Source organism: Oryctolagus cuniculus, chromosome 15 (genome assembly GCF_051225735.1).
Source record: "Oryctolagus cuniculus isolate XC-2025 breed Fujian yellow rabbit chromosome 15, ASM5122573v1, whole genome shotgun sequence".
Taxonomy (NCBI): Eukaryota; Metazoa; Chordata; class Mammalia; order Lagomorpha; family Leporidae; genus Oryctolagus; species Oryctolagus cuniculus.
Window position 1 is genome coordinate 91708414 of NC_142881.1, and position 6607 is coordinate 91715020.

At 36.4% G+C, this 6607-nt stretch overlaps 1 pseudogene; it reads right to left on the reverse strand.

Moving 5' to 3' along the window:
* Positions 1–2189: 2189 nt before the first annotated feature.
* Positions 2190–4355, reverse strand: LOC149122186 (E3 ubiquitin-protein ligase TRIM13-like; annotated as a pseudogene).
* Positions 4356–6607: the final 2252 nt, after the last annotated feature.

Sequence of the window (6607 nt, forward strand, 5' to 3'; positions counted from 1 at the left end):
AAAGAGCATCTAAGCTGCAGAAGTAAAAAACAAATTTAAAGATGTTAATGAGGTGAAGAAAAATATAGCTATATAATTAATGGATAAAAGAGGAAAGATTTGGAAGATGAAGAAAAAAGGGAAACATGGTGACTATACTTAAAAATGTTTTCTCCAAAATTTTTGAGAGAAATTTAAGGAATTTTAACTTTTAAAAATATGCATTATGATGTATATGTTAATTCACTTTATCTTAAACCATTAGACAATGCGTATATATTTCAAAACAGTACGTACAATGGCAGTTCAAGAAATTCATGTAAAATGCATTGAGATTATTTTGATTCAAAAACACTTATATCCATGTATAGATTTTTATAATAGACATTTTCAATGAGTTTTTAAAGATCCCCCAGATTCATGAATTTCAAATTTTAATTCATGAAAATAAACTTACCTTTGAATCCCAATCACATCATATTTCTTGAAATACACATTGTTCATAATAAATAAATATATAATATATATTTTAATTTTAATTGAAATCTATTTCTTATTTTTTCTAACAAATAAATAAGAAACATAAGTAAGACTCTATTAGTGAATTTTAAGGATGGAGATCTTTCTTTGTCTCATGATTTTAAGATATCACTTCTCTTGTTGACATTGGGCTGTAGGATCCAATATGTAGACTAATCCTGTTGGGTGCTCCAACAATGACTTATATATTCTTTTTTCATAGAGATTTGAATTTTTCCCCTATTTTTTTCCTGCTTATTTCTTGATGGGTTGCTATTTTAAGAAACACTGAGAGGAACATTATGTGCTGATGTATTTGTGGTCTATTCCTTTTATTTCCTTAGAATAAATTCCTAGAAATAAAATTACTGGGTAAAAGAACATAATCATTCTATTCTTTCATCAGACAAGATACTCTATTCTTGGGAGTCATGGTTCTTGGTCTGTGGCCATTTGAGAAAAGTGAAATAGTAGTTCTTGTTATAGAAGTATTGATCCTGCCTTCTTGTTTTTTGATTAGGAACCATAGTTTGGGAATTATTAATACATCCAGCTGATAAGGGAAACTTTTCCCTTCAGTAGAATGTTACTAAAACAATGTAAAAGTCAAGATAGGATTATAAAAGAAGGAAAATTAAATGAAATATGAAAAAAATAAAGAAGACATTTTACAAAGGTATAACAACTATGGATTAAAAGAGTGTCCTCAAGTACCTTCATCCAGTTCAGCAACTAAGTCATTTCTGGAATGAACATTGTGGATAATTACGTTAGGATAGTGCTTCTATTGGGACTCTGGTCAAAGTCACAAGGTATGTAGTAACAATTTACACATTTTATGAGGAAAGATTGACTCTGAAACAGGGACTATTTAAAAATCACATACTGAGATATAGCCAACATGTTCAAGATGGGCAAATTTGGATGGAATAAAGAATTCAGTGGAAACAAAACTGAAAGTCATAGTCCTGGGGATGCCACTTAGTTGTACCGAGAGAAGAAACATTATTTCAAGGTACAACACACGCTGATAGGCTAAAATGAGAAACTATAAGCAATTCAAATACTAAAATGTTCCATACTGAATCACAAAAACAGGATTTTCAGATTAATCCAACTTGTAATGTCTCATAGAATTTAGGAAGTTGTTCTGGTTCTGTAGACTCTTCAATTGCTCTTCACACAAAATATTTTCTTCTTCTTAGAAACAGTGTCTTCTGAATGGCCCTGTAGTCAGCATGAAAGGGTAGGAAATGGCTTTTCAGAGTGGCTGGGCAAACATGCTTCCGAAGTGATTCATTGTATCATTTTATAATATCTCCAGATTTACACATGGAACTTTAGGATTTCATTTTTTAGTTCATTCCCAAGTCTATGGACTTCAGTTCCTAAGGCATCAATGATATTTTTTCTATGTTTAAGTGCAAAGGTCTCTAGTTCCAGTGTTTCACATCTTCAATTTCATATATCACTTAGTCAAAAATCTTGTTTTTCCAAACAAACTCTTGTAACAACTCATCCATCAAAATGTACCTCTGCATTAAATCTTATTTTTCTAATATGATATCTGTGGCTTTGATGTCATGAACTACCCTTACAGATCGATCTTTCTCCAGGAGTTCAGTAAGCTGTTGTACTTGTTCTGGCTGTCAAGATTGCCATAAGAGGACTTCTGTGTTAGTGTAGATAAGGGTTGCTGAGACCACACCTAATAAGGTGCACACACCCAAAGAACATAGGCTGACAGAGTGAATTGCCTGCCACATTCATCAAATAAAGATCACTCTAGGGATGCAGTGGAACTGAAGAAAATGAGGTCAAGCAGAAGGACTATTGCAAATAGCTGATTAAAGTGCCAGGGAATCTTGCTAATGAATGTGACAAGTGCCCCAAGGCAAAGAAAGCTTATCCACATCAACTAATTTAATGTTCTCACACTAACTGATCAACGTTCTTCGTTAAAGGGCTTGTGGGAAAATTAGAGGGAGGTAATGGAATTTCCTTGATGACTTTGATTTTCTCTTTGATTTGAACTTCTGCATCTGTTGCAGAAATATCATGGGTTCTGACAAATCTTGGAAAGCCTCAGCAATGTCAAAGGCCAATCATTTTTCCTGCAAGGTGGTGTTGAGTTGGCTGACCTCTGGGTCATAGGCTTGCAGAAGTGCAAATTTCATGGTCTCAAAGTCAGACAGGATTTCTTTCTTTCTTTCTTTCTTTCTTTCTTTCTTTTTTTTTTTTTTTTTTTGACAGGCAGAGTGGACAGTGAGAGAGAGAGACAGAGAGAAAGGTCTTCCTTTGCTGTTGGTTCACCCTCCAATGGCCGCCATGGCTGGCGCACTGCGGCCGGTGCACTGCGCTGATCCAAAGGCAGGAGCCAGGTGCTTCTCCTGGTCTCCCATGGGGTGCAGGGCCCAAGCACTTGGGCCATCCTCCACTGCCTTCCCAGGCCACAGCAGAGAGTTGGCCTGGAAGAGGAGCAACTGGGACAGAATCTGGCACCCTGACCAGGACTAGAACCCGGTGCACCGGCGCCGATTGGTGGAGGATTAGCCTAGTGAGCCACGGTGCCGGCCCAGATAGGATTTCATTATTCTTTTGATCCAATGTGCATTTCAACTTCTCAAAAAAATTCCTTAATTTTATCTTAATCTTTAGTAACTGTTGGTATTTTCTCTTGCTAGTTTCCATGGTATCCAAGTGAGAAAGAGCATCTCTCCTACACATTGTCTCAAAGCTCTGGAAGAGGTAATCAAAGGCATTCCTTTCCTGAGCATAGGCATTTCTCCTTTCTTTTTGTTTTTTAAAAGATTTTATTTATTAGAGAGGTAGAGTTACAGAGACAGTGATAGGGAGAGACAGAGAGAAAGGTCTTTCATCCATTGGTCCACTCCCCAGATGGCCGCAATGGCTGGAGCTGTGGTGATCCGAAGCCAGGAGCCAGGAGCTTCTTACCAGTTTCCCACATGGGTACAGGGGTACAGGGACATCTTCTATTGCTTTCCTGGGCCACAGCAGAGAGCTGGATGGGAAGAGGAACAGCCAGGACTAGAACTGGCATTCATATGGAATGCCTTCACTGCAGGCAGAGGATTAACCTACTGCACCATGGTGCCAGCCCCAGGCATCTTCAATACATCAGAAGACATACTTGGTGTGGTCACCAGGAATAGCACAGATCCCACAAATCAGCTGCATATCAGTCAGGCCGAAAAAAATGAGAGACTGCCCCAAGTGTCTTTTGTACACTGGCATCTTGGGAGAAATCTTGATCTTGTTATACTTCTCCACAATACCCTCTGGGAATAATTAACCTGCTGCCTGTTAACTCCATATCTGACATTTCCTTATGGCAGGAGGGATACTTGAAAGATGATAGTCTCCACAATAAATTCTATGCAGTCCCCTCTATGAGACCTTTCAGATGCTTTTTGCCGAAGTTATGTGAGCAAGGCAAAACTTGAGGATCATCAAACAGATTGCAACAAATTGGGCACATGAGGTCTTCAAGCAGCTGCATCACATTCAGGGAGTCTTCTGTAAGTCAGAGGACACCAAAGACAATGGTGTTTCTAGGGAAGCAATGCTATTTTCTGGTTGAGTAAAAAGTATGAAATCAAACTTGCCACAAATGGTGGAGTTAGAAATGTGCCAGGGGATTCCAATACAATCCCATCAAGGTGGCATGTACCAATGCCATCTCACTAGTCCAAGTGATCAATTCCAGGTCACAATTGATCATACTGATAGGTCTAAGAGTCAAAGGGATGACACAAACAAGACTAGTGTCTGCTAACACTAACTGATAGAATAAAAAGCAAGAGAACAATCCAACATGGGAAGCGGGATACACAGCAGACTCATAGAATGGCAGATGTCCTAAACAGCACTCTGGCCTCAGAATCAGCCCTTAAGGCATTCAGATCTGGCTGAAGAGCCCATGAGAGTATTTTAGGCATGGAAAGGCAAGACACTCTGGCAAAAAAAAAAAAAAAAAAAAAATCTCTGAGAGTGAGATCCCAGTAGAAACAACGGGCCATCAAAAAAGGAGGTACCTTTCTCTGAAGGGAGGAGAGAACTTCCACTTTGACTATGACCTTGTCTAAATAAGATCAGAGTCAGTGAACTCAAAAGGCTTCCATAGCCTTGGCAAGTCATGACAAGAGCCTAGGGAGATTACCGATGCCATAAACAAGAGTGTCAAATTGTGAAATCAACAACAGGAGTCACTGTGTACTTACTCCTCATGTAGGATCTCTGTCCTTAATGTGTTGTCCAGTGTGAATTAATGCTATAAGTAGTACTCAAACAGTATTTTAGACTTTATGTTCTGTGTGGGTGCAAGCTGATGAAATCTTTACTTAATATATGCTAAATTGATCTTCTGTATATGAAGATAATTGAAAATGAATCTTAATGTGAATGGAAGGGGAGAGGGGGTGGGAAAAGGGAGGGTTGCAGGTGGGAGGGAAGTTATGGGGGGGAAGCCATTGTAATCCATAAACTGTACTTTGGAAATTTATATTTACTAAAAGTTAAAAAAAAAAAGTACGAGCAGTTAGTCAACAGCTCCATCAAACTCTACCAGAAGGAGTGCCTCTGGCATCATGAGGGATATGCTGCACCCACTCTAGCCATAGGGGCCATGTGATATGTGCCAGAAATGACTGCAAGATGGACTCATGGACCCACATTACTTCTTTATTGTTTTTCAAAAGGGAACATTCCTCAGTCATTTGATGAGTCAGTGTTGTAAGAAAAGAACATGTTTTAAATTGGTTGACTAAATCAAGATGTTTTCCCTGTTTCTTCCAGTATGACATATCCTACAGATACTAAATACTAAACTCTTTTAGACAGAACAAAATGTAATTAAAATATCAGTAGTTACAAGATCTATTTTTTGATTTACATCCTTATTTCACTGTTTGTCAAACATTTTTTCTTCGAGCTCATTTACTCCAAACCCTTGTATAAAAGAAAACCCTATGTCCAATTCTAATTGATCATGCAGATAATATCAACTGGTTCAAACAAAGAGAGCTCTCAGAACCATAATAGCTTAACCTCACCACACTGAGCTGCATACAGTTCCTGAGGAATAATCAAAGTCTTCAAACATCATTACTTGGAAACTAGTGGTTTAGATTAAATGTTTTAATCTATGTCTATTTTGCATGGTGTTATTGGTCTCCTGTTACTGATATGCCTATGCAGGAGCCATGAAGTTCAAGTTCTTGAACGATTTTCTTTGATAAAGACCATTATAAAGTAGAAAATGTTAATGAAAAGTTTTTCTAATTTGATCTGTCTCTCTAATGGCTCAAATATTTTCAGCAGCAGGACACTATTTTAAAATAAGAATCTTAATTGAAAATCTAACATGTAAAATGTATTAAGCCATTTTACATGTAGAATAATAATTTAAAGTGTTGATATTCATGAGTGACCCAACCATTAATTAAGCGAAATCTAAGACATTTGCAGGTTTAAAATTACCCAACATTATATTTGCATCAGATGTTATGGTAAGTACTAAAGTTACATAGTGGTGAACAAAATTAACATAACCCCACCCATATCAACCTGATAGTCCAAAAAAAGAAAATCTTAAATAACCAAAGAAAAACCTATAAATCTTATGAAAAGTCAATATGTTAGACTCAACATTAAATTTATTCCTACATTTTAATGATCTAATATTAAAAATGCAAGTGTAAATAAATAAGTAAAAATTATTTTTTAAAAAGTCAGTCCCTGGTATTCTCTAAGACCATTTTACATTTAAACAAAAATGACAAAATAAGTGTTATTCTTGAATTTATAGTAAAATCATTTACCTTAACAACAGACATTAATATGATAGTCAATGTGTTAAAAGAATTCAATGTGTACTTTCATTATTTTAAAAATAATTTCAAAGAAAAATAATGTCAGCAAATATTTTGAACATTTTTGATAAAATGAAAATAAATGCCCCTAAACAATTTAAAATATAGTCAATATAGTATAAGTTTTTCTCTTAAAGAGGTACAGAGAAGACATTTTATTCCATCCTGAAGTGACAGGCAATCTCTTAGTGTTAAACACTTTTTTTTTTTTGACAGGC